The 21,066-nt window shown below is 42.0% G+C and overlaps 1 long non-coding RNA gene across 1 annotated transcript in view; it reads right to left on the bottom strand.

Moving 5' to 3' along the window:
• Positions 1-1,695: 1,695 nt before the first annotated feature.
• Positions 1,696-21,066, bottom strand: part of LOC309665578 — a 37,969-nt gene continuing 18,598 nt past the window's right edge. The window contains exon 3 of the long non-coding RNA XR_014266524.1: positions 1,696-20,634. This is a non-coding gene — a long non-coding RNA (uncharacterized lncRNA). The remainder of the gene's footprint in view (positions 20,635-21,066) is intronic.

The raw sequence follows: 21,066 nt of genomic DNA, 5'->3' as shown, positions 1-21,066 counted from the left end.
TTTGGAAGTCCTAGCCACGGCACTCAGAGAAGAAAAAGAAATAAAAGGAATACAAATTGGAAAAGAAGAAGTAAAACTGTCACTGTTTGCAGAAGACATGATACTATACATAGAGAATCCTAAGGATGCCACCAGAAAACTACCAGAGCTAATCAATGAATTTGGTAAAGTTGCAGGATACAAAATTAATGAACAGAAATCTCTTGCATTCCTTTATACTAATGATGAGAAATCTAAAAGAGAAATTAAGGAAACACTCCCATTTACCACTGCAACAAAATGAATAAAATACCTAGGAATAAACCTACCTAAGGAGACAAAAGACCTGTATGCAGAAAACTATAAGACACTGATGAAAGAAATGAAAGATGATACCAACAGATGGAGAGATATACCATGTTCTTGGATTGGAAGAATGAATATTGTGAAAATGACTATACTACCCATAGCAATCTACAGATTCAATGCAATCCCTATCAAATTACCAAAGACATTTTTTACAGAACTAGAACAAGAAGTCTTAAAATTTGTATGAAGACACAAAAGACCTTGAATAGCCAAAGCAGTCTTGAGGGAAAAAAACAGAGCTGGAGGAATCAGACTCCCTGACTTCAGACTACACTATAAAGCTACAGTAATCAAGACAATATGGTACTAGATCTTCTGCTGCCAGTGTCCTTGTCCTCACGATGAGACACAGCCACCCCCCGCCTCTGCAGGAGACCGTCCAACACTAGCAGGTCCTCATAGTGTGGGAACAAGGCTGGCGCCTGGCAGTTTCTGGAAACCGTTCATGACAGCACACACTCCCCAGTGGACACGTCTCCTCCTCTGACCCATAGTCGCACTGGAGAAGCAACTCCTCGCCAGAGCTGAGGCACTTCATCTCTCATTGCTGATCCCGTCTTCACAGCATCGTGCTGATGACCATTCATGGCTTAAAGCCGTGTGGATGACGGGCTCTTGGTGCTCCAGCCAGGCGTCAGGGCTGTGCCTCTGAGGTGGGAGAGCCAAGTTCAGGACACTGGTCCACAAGAGACCTCCCAGCTCTACGTAATATAAAACGGTGAAAATCTCCCAGAGATCTCCATCTCAACACCAAAACCCAACTCAACTCAACGACCAGCAAGCTACAGTGCTGGACACCCTATGCCAAACAACTAGCAAGACAGGAACACAACACCATCCATTAGCAGAGAGGCTGCCTAAACCCATAATAAGGCCACAGACACCCCAAAACACACCACCAGACGTGGACCTGCCCACCAGAAAGACAAGATCCAGCCTCATCCACCAGAACACAGGCACTAGTCCCCTCCACCATGAAGCCTACACAACCCAGTGAACCAACCTTAGCCACTGGGGATAGACACCAAAAACAACGGGAACTACGAACCTGCAGCCTGCGAAAAGGAGACCCCAAACACAGAAAGTTAAGCAAAATGAGAAGACAGAGAAACACACAACAGATGAGGGAGCAAGGCAAAAACCCACCAGACCTAACAAATGAACAGGAAATAGGCAGTCTACCTGAAAAAGAATTCAGAATAATGATAGTAAAGATGATCCAAAATCTTGGAAATAGAATAGACAAAATGCAAGAAACATTTAACAAGGATGTAGAAGAACTAAAGAGGAACCAAGCAACGATGAAAAACACAATAAATGAAATTAAAAATATTCTATCTAGACGGGATCAGTAGCAGAATAACTGAGGCAGAAGAACGGATAAGTGACCTGGAAGATAAAATAGTGGAAATAACTACTGCAGAGCAGAATAAAGAAAAAAGAATGAAAAGAACTGAGGACAGTCTCAGAGACCTCTGGGACAACATTAAACGCACCAACATTCGAATTATAGGGGTCCCAGAAGAAGAAGAGAAAAAGAAAGGGACTGAGAAAATATTTGAAGAGATTATAGTTGAAAACTTCCCTACTATGGGAAAGGAAATAGTTAATCAAGTCCTGGAAGCACAGAGAGTCCCATACAGGATAAATCCAAGGAGAAACACGCCAAGACACATATTAATCAAACTATCAAAAATTAAATATAAAGAAAACATATTAAAAGCAGCAAGGGAAAAACAACAAATAACACACAAGGGAATCCCCATAAGGTTAACAGCTGATCTTTCAGCAGAAACTCTGCAAGCCAGAAGGGAGTGGCAGGACATATTTAAAGTGATGAAGCAGAAAAACCTACAACCAAGATTACCCTACCCAGCAAGGATCTCATTCAGATTTGACAGAGAAATTAAAAGCTTTACAGACAAGCAAAAGCTAAGAGAATTCAGCACAACTAAACCAGCTTTACAACAAATGCTAAAGGAACTTCTAGAGGCAGGAAACACAAGAGAAGGAAAAAACCTACAATAACAAACCCAAACCATTAAGAAAATGGGAATAGGAACATACATATCGATAATTACCTTAAAGGTAAACGGATTAAACGCTCCAACCAAAAGACACAGACTGGCTGAATGGATACAAAAACAAGACCCATATATATGCTGTCTACAAGAGACCCACTTCAGACCTAGGGACACATACACACTGAAAGTGAGGGGATGGAAAAAGATATTCCATGCAAATGGAAATCAAAAGAAAGCTGGAGTAGCAATTCTCATATCAGACAAAAGAGACTTTAAAACAAAGACTATTACAAGAGACAAAGAAGGACACTACATAATGATCAAGGGATCAATCCAAGAAGAAGATATAACAATTTTAAATATGTATGCACCCAACATAGGAGCACTTCAATACATAAGGCAAATACTAACAGCCAAAAAAGGGGAAATCAACAGTAACACAATCATAGTAGGGGACTTTAACACCCCACTTTCACCAATGGACAGATCATCCAAAATGAAAATAAATAAGGAAACACAAGCTTTAAATGATACATTAAACAAGATGGACTTAATATCTACAGGACATTCCACCCAAAAACAACAGAATACACATTCTTCTCAAGTGCTCATGGAACATTCTCCAGGATACATCATATCTTGGGTCACAAATCAAGCCTTGGTAAATTTAAGAAAATTGAAATCATATCAAGTATCTTTGAAATCGTATCAAGTATCTTTTCTGACCACAGTGCTATGAGACTAGATATCAATTACAGGAATAAATCTGTAAAAAACACAAACACATGGAGGCTAAACAATACACTACTTAATAACCAAGAGATCACTGAAGAAATCAAAGAGGAAATCAAAAAATACCCAGGAACAAATGATAATGAAAACACGATGACCCAAAACCTATGGGATGCAGCAAAAGCAGTTCTAAGAGGGAAGTTAATAGCAATACAATCCTACCTTAAGAAACAAGAAACATCTCAAATAAACAACCTAAACTTACACCTAAAGCAATTAGAGAAAGAAGAACAGAAAAACCCCAAAGTTAGCAGAAGGAAAGAAATCATAAAGATCACAGCAGAAATAAATGAAAAAGAAATTAAGGAAACAATAGCAAAGATCAATAAAACTAAAAGCTGGTTCTTTGAGAAGGTAAACAAAATTGATAAACCATTAGCCAGACTCATCAAGAAAAAAAAGGGAGAAGATGCAAATCAATAGAATTAGAAATGGAAAAGGAGAAATAACCACTGACACTGCAGAAATACAAACGATCATGAGAGATTACTACAAGGAGACTATATGCCAATAAAATGGACAACCTGGAAGAAATGGACAAATTCTTAGAAATGCACAATCTTCCGAGACTGAACCTGGAAGAAATAGAAAATATGAACAGACCAATCACAAGCACTGAAATTGAAACTGTGATTAAAAATCTTCCAACAAACAAAAGCCCAGAACCAGAGGGCTTCACAGGCGAATTCTATCAAACATTTAGAGAAGAGCTAACACCTATCCTTCTCAAACTCTTCCAAAATATTGCAGAGGGAGGAACATTCCCAAACTCATTCTACGAGGCCACCATCACCCTGATACCAAAACCAGACAAAGGTGTCACAAGGAAAGAAAACTACAGGCCAATATCACCGATGAACATAGATGCAAAAATCCTCAACAAAATACTAGCAAACAGAATCCAACAGCACATGAAAAAGATCATACACCATGATCAAGTAGTGTTTATCCCAGGAATGCAAGGATTCTTCAATATACGCAAATCAATCAGTGGGATACACCATATTAACAAACTGAAGGAGAAAAACCATATAATCGGGCTTCCCTGGTGGCGCAGTGGTTGAGAATCTGCCTGCCAATGCAGGGGACACGGGTTCGAGCCCTGGTGTGGGAAGATCCCACATGCCGCGGAGCAACTAAGCCCGTGAGCCACAACTACTGAGTCTGCACATCTGGAGCCTGTGCTCCACAACGGGAGAGGCCACGAGAGTGAGAGGCCCGTGCACCGCAATGAAGAGCAGCCCCTGCTCACCGCAACTGGAGAAAACCCTCACACAGAAATGAAGACCCAACACAGTCAAAAATAAATAAATAAATACATAAATTTATTAAAAAAAAAAAAAAAGAAAAACCATATGATCATCTCAATAGATGCAGAGAAAGCTTTCAACAAAATTCAACACCAGTTTATGATAAAATTCCTCCAGAAAGTAGGCATAGAGGGAACTTTCCTCAACATAATAAAGGCCATATATGACAAACCCACAGCCAACATCATTCTCAATGGTGAAAAACTGAAACCATTTCCACTAAGATCAGGAACAAGACAAGGTTGCCAACTCTCACAACTATTACTCAACATAGGTTTGTAATTTTTAGCCACAGCAATCAGAGAAGAAGAAGAAATAAAAGGAATACAAGTCGGAAAAGAAGTAAAGCTCTCACTGTTTGCAGATGACGTGATACTATACATAGAGAATCCTAAAGATGCTACCAGAAAACTACTAGAGCTAATCAATGAATTTGGTAAAGTAGCAGAATACAAAATTAATGCACAGAAATCTCTTGCATTCCTATACACTAATGATGAAAAACCTGAAAGAGAAATTAAGGAAATACTTCTATTTACCATTGCAACAAAAAGAATAAAATATCTAGGAATAAACCTACCTAAGGAGACAAAACACCTGTATGCAGAAAATTATAAGACACTGATGAAAGAAATTAAAGATGATACAAACAGATGGAGAGATATACCATGTTCTTGGATTGGAAGAATCAACATTGTGAAAATGACTATACTACCCAAAGCATTCTACAGATTCAATGCAATCCCTATCAAACTACGAATGGCATTTTTCACAGAACTAGAACAAAAAATTTCACAGTTTGTATGGAAACACAAAAGACCCCGAATAGCCAAAGCAATCTTGAGAAAGAAAAATGGAGCTGGAGGAATCAGGCTCCTGGACTTCAGACTATACTACAAAGCGACAGTAATCAAGACAGTATGGTACTGGCACAAAAACAGAAATATAGATCAATGGAACAGGATAGAAAGCCCAGAGATAAACCCATGTACACATGGTACCCTTATCTTTGATAAAGGAGGCAAGAATATACAGTGGAGAAAAGACAGCCTCTTCAATAAGTGGTGCTGGGAAAACTGGACAGCTACATGTAAAAGAATGAATTTAGAACACTCCATAACACTGTACACAAAAATAAACTCAAAATGGACTAAAGACCTAAATATAAGGCCAGACACTATCAAACTCTTAGAGGAAAACATAGGCAGAACAATCTATGACGTAAATCACAGCAAGATCCTTTTTGACCCGCCTCCTAGAGAAATGGAAATAAAAACCAAAATAAACAAATGGGACCTAATGAAACTTCAAAGCTTTTGCACAGCAAAGGAAACCATAAACAAGACAAAAAGACAACCCTCAGAATGGGAGAAAATATTTGCAAATGGAGCAACTGACAAAGGATTAATCTCCAAATTTTACAAGCAGGTCGTGCAGCTCAATATCAAAAAAACAAACAACCCAATCCAAAAACGGGCAGAAGACCTAAATAGACATTTCTCCAAAGAAGATATTCAGATTGCCAACAAACACATGAAAGAATGCTCAACATCATTAATCATTAGAGAAATGCAAATCAAAACTACACTGAGATATCATCTCACACCGGTCAGAATGGCCATCATCAAAAAATCTACAAACAATAATTGCTGGAGAGGGTGTGGAGAAAAGGGAACCCTCTTGCACTGTTGGTGGGAATGTAAATTGATACAGCCACTATAGAGAACAGTATGGAGGTTCCTTAAAAAACTAAAAACAGAACTACCATATGACCCAGCAATCCCACTACTGGGCATATACCCTGAGAAGACCATAACTGAAAAAGAGTCATGTACCAAAATGTTCATTGCAGCTCTATTTACAATAGCCAGGACATGGAAGCAATCTAAGTGTCCATCAACAGATGAATGGATAAAGAAGATGTGGCACATATATACAATGGAATATTACTCAGCCATAAAAAGAAACGAAATCGAGTTATTTGTAGTGAGGTGGATGGACCTAGAGTCTGTCATACAGAGTGAAGTAAGTCAGAAAGAGAGAAACAAATACTGTATGCTAACATGTATACATGGAATCTAAAAAAAACAAAAAAGTGGTCATGAAGAACCTAGGGGCAAGATGGGAACAAAGACACAGACCTCCTAGAGAATGGACTTGAGGATACGGGGAGGGGGAAGGGTAAGCTGAGACAAAGTGAGAGTGGCTTGGACATATATACAGTACCAAACGTAAAATAGATAGCTAGTGGGAAACAGCCACATAGCATAGGGAGATCAGCTCGGTGCTTTGTGACCACGTAGAGGGGTGGGATAGGGAGGGTGGGAGGGAGGGAGATGCAAGAGGGAAGAGATATGGGGACATATGTATATGTAAAACTGATTCACTTTGTTATAAAGCAGAAACTAACACACCACTGTAAACCAATTATACTCCAATAAAGATGTTTAAAAAAAAAAAAAAGATAATATGCTACTGGAACAAAAACAGAAACATAGATCAATGGAACAAGATAGAAAGCCCAGAGATAAACCCATGCACCTATGGTCCACTAATCTATGACAAAGGAGGCAAGGATATACAATGGATAAAAGACAGCCTCTTCAATAAGTGGTGCTGGGAAAACTGGACAGCTACATGTAAAAGAATGAAAGTAGAACACTCCCTAACACCATACACAAAAATAAACTCAAAATGGATTAGAGACCTAAATGTAAGACCGGACACTCTAAAACTCTTAGAGGAAAACATAGGAAGAACACTCTTTGACATAAATCACAGCAAGATCTTTTTTGATCCACCTCCTAGAGTAATGGAAATAAAAACAAAGATAAACAAATGGGACCTAATGAAACTTCAACACTTTTGCACAGCAAAGGAAACCATAAACAAGATGAAAAGACAACCCTCAGAATGGGAGAAAATATTTGCGAATGAATCAACGGACAAAGGCTTAATCTCCAAAATATATAAACAACCCATGCAGCTCAATATTAAAAAAACAGGGCTTCCCTGGTGGCGCAGTGGTTGAGAGTCTGCCTGCCAATGCAGGGGACACGGGTTCGGGCCCTGGTCCGGGAAGATCCCACATGCCACGGAGTGGCTGGGCCCGTGAGCCACAATTGCTGAGCCTGCGCGTCTGGAGCCCTTGCTCCGCAACAGGAGAGGCCGCGATAGTGCGAGGCCCACGCACCATGCTGAAGAGTGGCCCCTGCTCGCTGCAACTGGAGAAAGCCCTCACACAGAAATGAAGACCCAACACAGCCAAAAATAGATAAATAAATAAGTAAATAAATAAACAAGGCTTGCATTCCTTTAAAAAAACAAAAAACAAAAAAAAACAAACAACCCAATCCAAAAATGGGCAGAAGACCTAAATAGACATTTCTCCAAAGAAGACATTCAGATGGCCAAGAAGCACATGAAAAGCTGCTCAACATCACTAATTATTAGAGAAATGCAAATCAAAACTACAATGAGGTATCACCTCACACCAGTTAGAATGGGCATCATCAGAAAATCTACAAACAACAAATGCTGGAGAGGGTGTGGAGAAAAGGGAACCCTCTTGCACTCTTGGTGGGAATGTAAACTGATACAGCCACTATGGAGAACAGTATGGAGGTTCCTTAAAAAACTAAAAATAGAATTACCATATGATCCAGCAATCCCACTACTGGGCATATACCCAGAGAAAACCATAATTCAAAAAGACACATGCACCCCAATGTTCATCGCAGCGCTATTTACAATAGCCAGGTCATGGAAGCAACCTAAATGCCCATCGACAGACGAATGGATAAAGAAGATGTGGTACATATATACAAGGGACTATTACTCAGCCATAAAAAGGAACAAAATTGGGTCATTTGTTGAGATGTGGATGGATCTAGAGACTGTCATACAGAGTGAAGTAAGTCAGAAAGAGAAAAACAAATATCGTATATTAACGCATATATGTGGAACCTAGAAAAATGGTACAGATGAACTGGTTTTCAGGGCAGAAGTTGAGACACAGATGTAGAGAACAAACATATGGACACCAAGCGGGGAAAGCCGTGGGGAGGTCGGGGGGGTGGTGTGATGAATTGGGCGACTGGGATTGACATGTATACACTGATGTGTATATAATTGATGACTAATAAGAACCTGCTGTATAAAAAAAAAAAGAAAAGAAATGCTCACCTTATAACTTACGACATTATACCTTTATTTTATGTGGTTTTCCATTTTTGTTTTATATATATATATATATATATATATTTTTTTTTTTTGACTGCATTGGGTCTTTGTTGCTGCGTGCGGCCTTTCTCTAGTTGTGGCGAGCAGGGGTTACTCTTTGTTGTGGTGCGCAGGCTTCTCATTGCAGTGGCATCTCTTGTTGCAGAGCACCAGCTCTAGGTGAGGCTTCAGTAGTTGCAGCACGTGGGCTCAGTAGTTGTGGCTTGCAGGCCCTAGAGCACGCAGGCTTCAGTAGTTGTGGTGCACGGGCTCAGTAGTTGTGGCTCGCAGGCTCTAGAGTGAAGGTTCAGCAGTTGTGGCTCACGGGCTTAGTTGCTCTGAGGCATGTGGGATCCTCCCGGACCAAGGATCGAACCCATGTCCTCTGCTTTGGCAGGCGGATTCTTACCCACTGCACCACCAGGGAAGTCCCATTGTTCTATAAGTTTTTAAAAGCAGGGGAGAGGAGAGAGAGAGAGAGAATTGTATGGCCTTCCCCCTCTCCCAGAATTTCCATTCGTTGCAAGGATGGTCTCGGGCATTTGGAGGTCCTGAACGTTATCTGGAGTCTTCTGAGAACAGTTCAGTATTTGCAGGATATTTTTAACATGGAGTACGTTGTATTGCATTCCTTATATTAAAAAATGGTGATTCCAAGTATGGTGAGTTACAAAGAAAATGGCAACCAAGGTCTCTACTCTGCCTCTTAGGGACAGCATTGCCTGGTGGCCATGTGAAGAATGCAAGTTCTGAGAAGTCACACTTTTTTCTCAGTCCTCTTTGTCTTCCTCACGCCCAGATCACAAGAGCTGTTTGCTAACTGAATAAATGACAAAATGTCAGAGCTAGAAAGGACCTCAGAATTTACCCAACCCAGTGTTATTGAAATGTGCCCCCCATCCCACCCCTGAGACCCACCTGCATCAGCACCTCTGGGGGCTCATTTAGAATGCGGACCCAGGCCCACTCCAGACTTGCTGAAGGAGAGCTGGGCTCCACTTGACCCAAGCTCCCTAGCGACTCTGACACTTAGTGAAATGGGACACCGATGGGTCTAATCCAGCCCTTGTTTATCAGGGGAGAAAACAGAACCTCAGAGATGAGGAGTAGCTTGCCAGATTGTTGTGCAGCAAATTGGCACCAAACCAGGACTAGAACCCTCTTCTGTCCTCATCTCAGGTCGTTCACTCGTTCCCTCCCTCCCTCAAACATCTAAGGCCCAGGAGGTACAATTTTGAGTGAAACAGACCTAGTCCCCTGCCTTTATGGCGCTTACCACCTAACAGGTGAAACCAACATTAATTTTCAAACTTCACATGATATGTAATTACAGACCATGATGTGTTCAGAGAGAAAAGAGCAGAGGCACGTCTCCCTGTCCAGGTGACCAGGGCTGACTCCAGGAGGTGATGACACTGAGATGTGAGGGGGGAGCAGAGGGGATGGGAAGCCTTCCAAGCAGAGGGGCAAGTTCTGAGGTCAGAGGGAATTAGGCTCAGTGGAGGAACTCAGAGAAACCCAGGGTAGCCGGAGGACACTTAGGGCTCAAGACTGAAAGAACGAGGGGTGGCATTCCTGGAATTCCCCAAGCACTCCTGGAATCGCCCTGTCTGAATCTTGGATAGCAGGGCTGTGCAACCGAATCATCTTGGGAACTTAAAAAAATATTTGTCCCTGCCCAAAACCATGATTTACCAGGACTGGGATAAATCCCAGGAATTTTTTTTTTTTTTTTTAAAGTGCCTCCATTTATTCTGATATGCAACCAGGTTTGGGAACTTCTGGCCTAGGAGATTTGAAGAAAATGGAAACAATTGAGGTTAAGTGACACACTGGCTTTGAATTCCTTCTTAGACCCTCAATGTGCTCATTTGTGTGGTGGGAAATGCTTGCTTCATGGGTCTGGAGCAGGGTTACAGCAGATAATATTGCAAAGAACCAGCTTGGGCCTTGGTTCCTCGGTACATGGTCAATATAAAGTGACTATAATTAAATCCAGGCCTCTGGTTTCTAAGAGGGCTATTTTTAGAGGAAGGATTGTTTTTATCACTCTGCAAAATGCTGGATTGTTTTCAGGAAACTTTGCATTGCACACCCCCCTAAACCCAGAACAATTCCTGTCCCTTCCAGCTTCCAGCCAACCCCCACCCCCCGACTGAGAGCAGGAGATTTAGGGTCAAGGCTGTTCTAAGTCTGTACCTCACCCCCCAGCCCCAGTAATGCTCTATTCCTAGCTGGCCATATGGGTGAATAATCTTTTCCCTAAAAATAGACAGTGGCCACAGGCTCTGTCCAGATTGGATTTCACCTCTTGTTTTTAAGGCTGTCAATCTGGCAACCAGCACCGAGCTAAATTATCTTCTTGAAAATCTTAAATGATGAGAGGAAGATCTCAGGGGTATGAATTCTTGGCATTGGAACAGTCATGTGGCAAAATCTCCAGATCCGAAAAATTGAGCAAGAGATTTATTTGAACCACAACTATTTATTCTTGCAAAATCAGCATAGACTCTTCTTGCTCTTGGACTGTTTCAGCGGGAAGGCAACACCAAGACCATCTAGCGCAATGAGGAGAAATGGGGGCGCAGAGTTTGCGTCCAGATTTTGTCGAAGTTACTTTCAGGTCTAATGTCTCGTACCTTCATTCTTAAAGGGGAGAACAAAACGGAGTATAAATTAAAAGGGAGACAGGGAGGATATGATGATGGGGAGAGGGAGCGAAAAGCCAAAAGGTAATGTCTAAGTTTGAGGTTTGCTCGTCACCTTTCTCTCTGGGCCACTGCTCCAGATTCTGACTGTCTAGGCATCTGTTGATGATGTAGGCTCTTCTGTGCTGGGCCCATCTTCTAGGTTAGCCCCATCCCTAAGGATATTCCTAAGTAAAGGAAGAGGTCCTTTTCTTTATTCTCTCAAACACAATTGTTACATTTGTGTTCAGCAAACTTTACTGAAGATTTAGAGTGACAAAAGAGGATTACAAGGCAGGACAGGAAAACTTTAAAACTCCACTGTCAGAGTCCACCCAGTGTCCCTAGAGACCACCAGCCATATCTAACCAAAAGGGCGCCCCCTACTGGCTATCTCTCTTCTTGGTCCTATCCTGCCACCATATTGCATTGTTTCTACCACCCGCCCTCCACCCCCTCAGGAGCATGATCGCCTCAAATGCTAATATGGTTTCCACGTTTAACCTCAGGAAGATGCTACCGATAATTAAAGTTTTTCCACCGATCCCATATGCTTGGGTTGGAGTCTTGCTTCTCTTTGGAAACCACCTGTGGATTCCCTTTATTTCTGGGCCCACAGAACTCAGGATAGTCATACCTGACCTGCAAAGGTATGTGCCTCCTTCCCTAGTCACATTCACCTCTGCCCCAGGCCTGAGAGTCAAGCAAGTCTGACTTTCTGTGGAACTGGAAACTCAACAGGAAGACTCCTTATCCCAGAACAGCTCCCTCCAAGTACCTCCATGTATTAGAAATGCCTCTAGGTATTAGAAACTAGTGTCAAACGTGAATCTCTCTTTTCAGCTGCCTGTGTCCTACCTGCTGGAAGGATTTGGGGGAAATGGGAATGATCAAAGGAGAAGGCTAATTGTGTCCCTAATTGTGACTTTTTCCTTGGTTGCCACTCAAACACCACCCCTTATTTGAACTGCATCGCCTCATTTGAAGCAGTGAAGCCAGCAAAGGGATTCAGGTATGAAATACTGGGTTGGCCAAAAAGTTCATTCGGTGTTCGATGAAGTTCTTGGTAAAAATGAAGAATGTGTACTTAAAACTGAGCGAACTTTTTGGCCAACCCAATAGGATTAGAAAAAAGCAAGCACTAAAAAAGCTCATCAATATTTATATTAAATAAATGTAATACTTTACATATACACACACAACCAATCTAGGATTCTAAATTCTCATTGACTGACCTCAGTGACTAGGACCAGGTTGTGGTTACCTGGAAATGAAACTGGAGGGTGAGCCTTGAGTTGGTGTTGTGGGAGACACAGCCCATGAAAGGCTAACATGGTCTTGGAAGCCCTCGGAAGGAGGTTGGTCTCTATACCTCACTGAATAATGACTCCAGCCCTAATTCAAACACAAACAGTATGTTCTACATGTCTCTGGGGTGAACTCAAAGTTTGCTTTAAATGTATCTGAAAATGGGAGTGTTGACTTGAAGCAGATGGGGCTCTGATTAACCAAGGGCCATGGGGAAGTACAAAGCCCTGCTTGGTAGTAGTGGATGATAATCTTATAGTCACTACAACTGGCTCCAGGAAGCCAGGCCTGTCTAACCATCTCTCTGCAGCTCAGACTCTTGAGTGGGGCTTCACATGTTATCAGAGGTGCTAATGGGAGGGCAGATGTGGCCCATGGATAATTGTAATCCAGACTCCAGCAAGGCCTCCCTGTCCCTCCAGCTCAGGGTCTGCCCTGCTTCTGTTTTGCTTACATCATCCAGTGCAAGGCTTAGCCCCTTCACCAATTTCTACCCTGTAAAATCGAAAACCCACTTGCACCAAGCGTGCCCTGAAGTTAGCCCCTTGAGTGAATATTAAAGTGTGTGGGGCAGAAACCGACTCCCATGCCCACTCCTTCCCTCACTGTCCTCCCTTCCCCTCTCAGGAGGGACTGAGACCCCTTCTGGTCCTTTTTACTTCAGCAACAATCTTCAGTACTTGGCCATGTCCTTGGGGCCTTACTCTCCCTCCTAAGAGGCAGAGCAAACAATTTCTTTCCAAATGTATAGTATTTTCTCCAAGAGGAAGCCTGAGGAATAGAATTTCTCCAACTCATTACATAACCATGACTGGGAGATTTGACAAGGGCAAAGGTTTTTTGGAAGTCTAGAGATTTGACTGATTTTATACAAAAACTGGGGGAGTGAGAAGAGATTCATCTACCAAGAGACCACAAAACCCAAGTTTGGGCCACTGTTGATTTAAAACTGCTGATCAGAAGCTGAACTCTGCTCAATATTATGTAACAAGCTAAATGGGAAAAGAATTTGAAAAAGAATAGATACATGTATATGTATAACTGAATCATTTTGCTGTATACCTGAAACTAACACAACATTGTTAATCAACTGTACTCCAACATAAAGTAAAAAGTTGAAAAAAAGAAAAAAAAGGAAGCTTGTGCTGATATGTTTCTGTGTATCACACCCTTCAGCAGATTGCATTTTACTCAAGTTTCTTTGCGGTCTGGGGTAAAGGCCTGATTTCTTAACGTGAAATCCAGGGATGCCAGAATATTCTCATTTGAACGCAGAGGTCACCTAACTGCTTCCTGTTTTGCCTTCATCTTTGACACGCTAGATTCTGCCGAGGAATTAGCTCTTGTGTTAAAAATGCTTCCAGACTGCCATTTTTTATCCTCTTTTAAATTCAGAGTTTTAAAGTGCTCCCTGTCAGTGATGGGACTGAGGCCACACAGGAAGTAGTCTGTCATTTCCGATTCCCAGTGCCGTCGGTGGCACCAACAGTCAATAGTTGCTCAGGATTACCTCCTCCCTCTCCTTTGCCTGCTCCTAGCTCTCCGTGCCCTTCTCCGTCATCTTTTCCTTTCAAACCAATTAAAAGCAAGGGGAACATTTTTACCACAACAAAAACAAAGTTCACTTCCAACACTCACACTATTTCAAGAGTTTAGAGATTACTCATAAAGTGGAAAATGGGTTTGACACAGGAATTGAGCAGAATGCTGAACCACTTTTAACAAAATATGGGACAACAGGTTTGTTGTTGTGGAAGCTTTCCATTTCTCTCTCAGAGGGATCATTATAATAACAGCTAATGTTTAAGTGATTATAATATTTACATGAATTATTTCATATAATCCCGAGGCAGGATTGTAATTATTCCCACTATACAGATGAGGAAACTGAGGCTTGGAGAGAATAGGTGACTTGCTTTAAGGTTGCTCATCCAGGACACTTTCAGGGTCAGAAGTCCCACCCCGGTGGTCCAACAAGCGCCCTTGGCCACAGAGCTGCACTGACATTGGATGTCGGTGTCCAAGGCACTGGCCTTCTTGTAACGAAAGTGTAGAAGGAACTCCTTCTTCAGAGGTGATAGTCTCCAGATTTAAATTACTTTCTTGAAAGTAGCAGAGTTTTCCTTCTCCATCTTCTGCCAACACTGTTCTCTGCAGATGTAGCGGCTGCTTCCCCTGTTGAACGTTTAACATCACATTCTCCATCCGGCAGCCAGAATGCCCTATTCCCTACAAGCTCTTCTCCTGCAGTTGCTGTTCCCTCTCCCAGAAACGCTCTTCCCCCAGTGGTTGGCACAGTTGGCTCCTTCCCTTGTTGACTCAAATATCCCCTTTGCACAGAGACCTTTGCCTTCAGTCTCCCAAACAACGATCATATTTCCCTGTTTCTTTCATGAGAAATGACCTTGCTCATGTGTTTCTCATTCACTGCTGGTCTCCCTCCACAGGAAGGCAGAGCAGGGACCAGGTCGTCTTGCCTCCACTGTCTCCTCCCAGGGCTGCACACAGTGGATACTTAATAAATATTTGTTGAATGAACAAGTGAATGAATGAATGAGTGAATACATAAATTCTAATTGGTAGCCAAACCGAAAGCTCTAGGAACATGGTATAGTGACTTTTCAAAAGGGAACCCCCCTCCTTCACCTGAGCATGTTAGGAACACGCTAGGAGCATGGAGCATGTTAGCAACATGCTCAGAGCTTCAGAGATAAATGTACGTATTGGTCCCATGAATGGGAAATGACTTTCACAATAAGAGTGTAACTTTACATTGAAAAACTAATCCTCGTGCTTTTCTTAGGAATTTCAGAACACAGACCTTGTCTTTTGTTAAATAGAGCTGCCAGTGTTTCTTAAGAGATCCCATAAGATGGGAGAAGGTATGAGAAAGGAGAACACATTGTTATACGCAGGCACATGACATGATTGGATCTGGGTTTTAGGAAGCTCACCTTGGTGGGGGTGTGGATGAGAAATTGCATAGGGGCAGATGAGAGACCAGGAGAGGGGACAGGTGGCAGATGATGGCGGTCTGAAGAAAGGCGCTACAGGGAGCTGAAGAGCAGCCGGAGACACGGAGGGAGGGAGGCAGCAGCAGAGCTTGGAGACAGACAGGACCTGGGCTTGGGGTGCGCTCTGGGTTCCGTCGTGGGCAACTGGGGCCGTGGAGGGCTGGGAGGGAGGTATTTAATTCACATATCCTGTAGACTTTCCTTTGAAGTGTCTCACACTTCCCTCTTTCTCAGAATATTCTTGAGGCAACCCTCCCTCCGGCCCATCCTGAGACGCTGCCTCAGCCTTTGACACAGGTCCACCTGCTCAGACACACTTGCACCAGGCCATTTCCAGTCCCAAAGTCAACGAGATTCTCACTTTTCTCCGTATGGGTCAGCCTCTCTGGTGCTTTGGGGTCCTCCTGGAACTGACCCTCCTGCATCCCCCATTGATTTCCTTGTACTGCTCCCCCAGGGCCTCTGCTCCACTCAAGCTGGTTTCCTCAGTCTTGGGGTGAGCTAAGTCCAGCCCAGTCTCTGTGCCTTTGCCCCTGCTCCCTGTCACCTAGCACAGCCTTTCCTTCCATCTCCCATCTCAGTTCTTCAAGACCCCCGTCAAGTCCTGCTTCTACGAAGCTGCCTGCATCTCTCCCCTTATCTCAGCAGCTGACCTCAGCCCATGCCCCACAGAGCAAGTAATCCGACAGGGACTCCCTCCCTCATTTCCTGTCTCACATAAACCCAGATGCACCCTAACTGCATCTAAATCCATCGTCTCTGCCTTCCTTCCTCTGGCCACCTGTGCTCCATCAACTCTGGAGCCCGTCACCTCTCACTGTCTCAGGACCTCCCTCCCTTCCTCCTTTCTACTGGTCCATTCCCAGGCACATTCGACAAACCAGTATCTCTAGTGTTTGGATAAACTTTTCCTTGCCCCTCCCATTCCCCTCTAACTGTTCCCGCAAATTCTCAGTTCCCCCTCACAGCATAACTTCTAAGAGGAGTTGACTAAGTCTCCACCTCTTCCCTTGCATTCTCTCCTCAACCCACTCCAGTTGGTTTTCCAGCCCCACATGTCCCTGAAGCGGCTTTTGTCAAGATCACCAATGACCTCTAGCTTGACAAATCTATCAGTTATTTTTTGGTTCTCATCTTATGCAACCCCTTATCAATATTCCACAGTACTCTTTCCTTCTTGAAACATTCCTTATACCACTGTTCTGGTTTCCATCTTACTTCACTGAACTCCTTCTCTGTCCCATTTGCTGGATTATTTTTTATTTGAACTCCTAAAGGTTTATCTCCCCTTGAGAGATCAGTTCTAGGTAAAATCTACATACTTTCTTTGGATAATCTCATTCAGTTCATAACTTTAAATACTCTTGACTTGGCAGCAACTCTCACATTTGCATCTGCAGCTCATCTTCTTTCTCCAATTCCAAATTCATGTCTATCTGCCCACTTTTCCACTTTGATATCCAGTAGCCATGCCAAATTTGACAAGTCCAAACTGAACTACTGATTCTCCCATCCTCCCTAAAAATGCTTCTCCTCCAGCCTATCCCATCTTGGCAAGTACCACCATCATCCACCCACTAACTTTCCCTCTCCCCTCACACCCAATCATTTAAGGATTCCTGCTGACTCAGTCTCGAGACATTTTTTCCATCTCCACTGCTAGCACGCTAACCCAGGTCCTCACCATCACTAGCCTGGATTCCTGCAAAAGCCCTAACTGTCCTCCCAGCTTCTAGCCCCACACAGTCCATTTTCTACAGATCTTCCAGAATCATATGTACAAAAAACAAAACTGATGCCACTCCTTGGATTTAAACCACCCAAGATTTCCCATTGCACAAGGAAATTTTGTATCCTGGCCACACACCCTACATGATATGGCCTCTGTTGATGCTCTGTTATTGTGGCCTTTCCTCTCTCTACTCCAGCCATGCTTGCCTTCATCTTATTCTTCCAGTGCCTCAAACTTGGTCCTGACTCAGGGCCTTTGAATTTGCTTGTCCTTCTGCCTGGAACACTTTTTCTCTACATATGCCCATGGCCTGACCTTTCTTGTCTCTCAGGCCCCAGCTTCCATGTAAGTTTCTCAGAGAGATTTTCCCTGATCATCCATCTAAAAGACCACCTGGCCACTAAGCACCCGATTTTACTTTCATTAAAGGACTTGTCACTTGTGATACTTTATTGTTGGTTTGTTTTTGTCTAGCCTACTCCGCTAGAATAAACATACTGAGAGGCAAGCCCTCAGCAGGTTTGAGGGGTTCACAGTCTGCTATTCTAAACGAGGCGGCTGTCCTCACTCATCTCAAGAATGCACCAATCAACATGACCAACAGTACGACCTCAACCAAAATGCATGTGGCCTGAGTTAATAGCAATGAGTTCAAGATGGTGAATAATAGGTTTTGATACTAGATAAACGAATGGCCTAACTTCCAGATTAAGTTTTTCTAGAGAATGGGTAAGAGGCAGACAGAGCTGGGTTTTTATTTCATCAGCTGTGTGACATTTATTAAATCACTTACCTTATAGAGCCTCAGTTTATTAACCTGTAAAATGGGGTTGCTGATATTAACTGCCTAATTGGATTGTGAAGATTAAATGAGACAGTGCCTGTATTTCTCTTAACACAGTAAATGCTGGGGAAACCGTTAGCAGTTAATAGTATTATTATTTTATTCCTCCAAATGGAGTTGAGCCATCTCTCAAATCACTGGTGTCAAGATGGAGCTTTTTAAGAAATAATGTTAGGACAACTGGGTAGCCATGTAGGAAAAATAATATTAGTACAATATCTTATACCACACACAAGAACAAACTCCAAATGGTTGAAAGATCTTAACATAAAAAATGAAACCATACAATTACTAGAAGAAAACATGGGTGAATTTCTCTATAATCTTGGCATAGAATAAAAGTTATCTATGATTTAAAATCCAGAGGCAAGAAAAGATTGATAAATTTGATGACATAAAAACAAAAAAATTTGCATGGCAAAATACCTTGTAAACAAAGCTGAAAGACAGCTAACAAACTGGGAGAAAATATTTGTGACATATAGCACAGACAAGGGATTAATACCCTTAATACATAAATAACTCAAAAAAATTGAGGGATCAAAAACCAGAAAACTGGGAAAGGACATGAACAGACAATTCACACAAAAAAGATATAAAAGTGGTCCTCAAATGAAAAAAAAAAAAAAGACTAACCTCATTCAAAATTAGAAAAATGTAAATTAAAACACTGAGATACCATTTCTCACTTACCAGACTAACAGAAATTGAAAGGCATGATAATACATTCTCTAGGCAAGACTGTGGGTAAACAGGAACTCATGCATGGTGGGAATGCTAACTGACATGACCCCATGGAGGGATATTGGGCAATAACTAACAGAACTAAATGTGTAATTACCCTTTGACCCACTACTGGGAATCTACCATGAAGATATACCTCCAACATCACAAAAATACATATGAACAAGGTTACTCAAAATAGTATTATTTGTAATTATAAAACATTGGAAACAACCTAAATGCCTATGTATAGGAGAGTGGTTGAATAAACTATGGTACATCCACACAATGGAGTACTATGCAGCTATGAAAAAATGAGGCAGAAAAATCTCTACAAAATGATTTGGAGTGATTCCTAAGACATAGAGTTAAGGAAAAAAGCAAAGTGCCATAGAATATGTCTAGCATGAGACAGAAGGGGATAGAACAAAATACACATGTATCTGCTCATTGGTGCAAAAGAAACATAGGAAGGATAAACCAGAAAGTAAAGAGATTGGTTACCTACAGGGCATGGATGGAAACTGGGGTGAAAGGAGGAAGGAAATGGGATGGGTGAGAAGGGATGAGGAAGAAGCATCACTTCTCTCAATATACTTTTTGTAGAACTTTGACTCTTAGAATCATGGAATGCTTCAAGTACCCCTCTCCTCCCCCACTTAAATCCAACCAGAATATGGGATTAACCCAAAAAGGAATACAAAGAGTAACAAACAAACCTAACAATATTTCGAGTGAATATTATAATCACACTGAAGGCAATGGGGAAAGAAGGACCTTAACATGACTTCAGAAAACAGTATCCTGATGAAGATGGTAGTAAGACTGAAGACAAATAGAACCTTATATAAATGCTGTATCCTGGTTAGTAAAAGTGTGTCTCACAGCGCCATGGGCTGGCAATTCTGAAACTACTTTATGTGTATACTCAGATTGAACAAACATATAACTCTATTGTGAATAATGAGAGCCATATTTCTCACTATCAGAGAAAAATATTACAAATAATGAAAGGGGAAAAGCTATAATGAAGTTGGTCGTGTTGGATTAGAATTGGCAGCATCAGTATGAAATCATGCTTTAAAATAAATTGGCTTTACTGAAGTGTAATTAACATACAATAACCTGTACATATTTAAAGTGTGCAATTTGGTAAATTTTGACATGTATACATCCATGAAACCATCACCACAAGCAAGATAGTGACTATATCTATTACTTCCTCCAAATTTCTTCATACCCTTTTGTAATCCCTCCTGACCACCCTTCCCTACCCCTACTGCACCCCCATTCATAGGCAACCACTGATCTGTTTTCTGTCACTCTAGATTTGTTTTTCTAGAACTTCATATAAATAAAATCATATTCCATCTGGTTTCTTTCGCTCAGCATAATTATAACAGGTATCAAATAGTTTATTCCTTTTTATTGTTGAGTAGTATTCCAGTCTCCCATGCAAAAGGCAATTATTTGTAGCATTTCCCCCCTTCTCTTTTTTTAAACCTACAAGCTCTCACTCTATGTCCCCACTCTTGCCAATGCTCTCTCATAACTCAGAAATGGAAACAGTTCACGAATCTTACCTTCAGAACTTGCAACTTTTAACCTTCCTTCAACATTTGATGAACAGCCTGGCAAGAGAAGGTAAACAGATGTCAAAAGGTCTCTTGACCCCCTGGAAGCAGGGGTGTTCTGGTAAATGTTCAACAATCAGCTATCAAAAAAAAAAAAAAAAAAAAAAAGCCCTGATTTGCAGCATTTGCCATTTTCCATGGTATAAATACTCCTACCATGCAGATGTGCAGCTAAGACAGTGCCACTGAATGGGGTTCTGGGAAGGGATGTGTGGCACTGGCTCTGCAGGGAAGCCAGCTCCAGCACACCACTGCCCTGAGGTCTGCTAGGATCCCTTCCATCCTCTAGAGAAGGTCAGGATTCCTGCTGGTGCCAGTATTGCACGTGGAGGGGCCTGAATCTCCCACTCTCAGGGCCACCTTAGGCTCTAGGGTTCTGATTCCACACAGGCTGAACCTGCTCCTCACCACACGGAAGCAGACAAGGCA

This window comes from Balaenoptera physalus (assembly GCF_965194825.1).
Source record: "Balaenoptera physalus genome assembly, chromosome: 8".
Classification (NCBI taxonomy): Eukaryota; Metazoa; Chordata; class Mammalia; order Artiodactyla; family Balaenopteridae; genus Balaenoptera; species Balaenoptera physalus.
The sequence above is the reverse complement of the archived record's forward strand: the minus strand, read 5'-3'. Positions and strand labels throughout refer to the sequence as shown.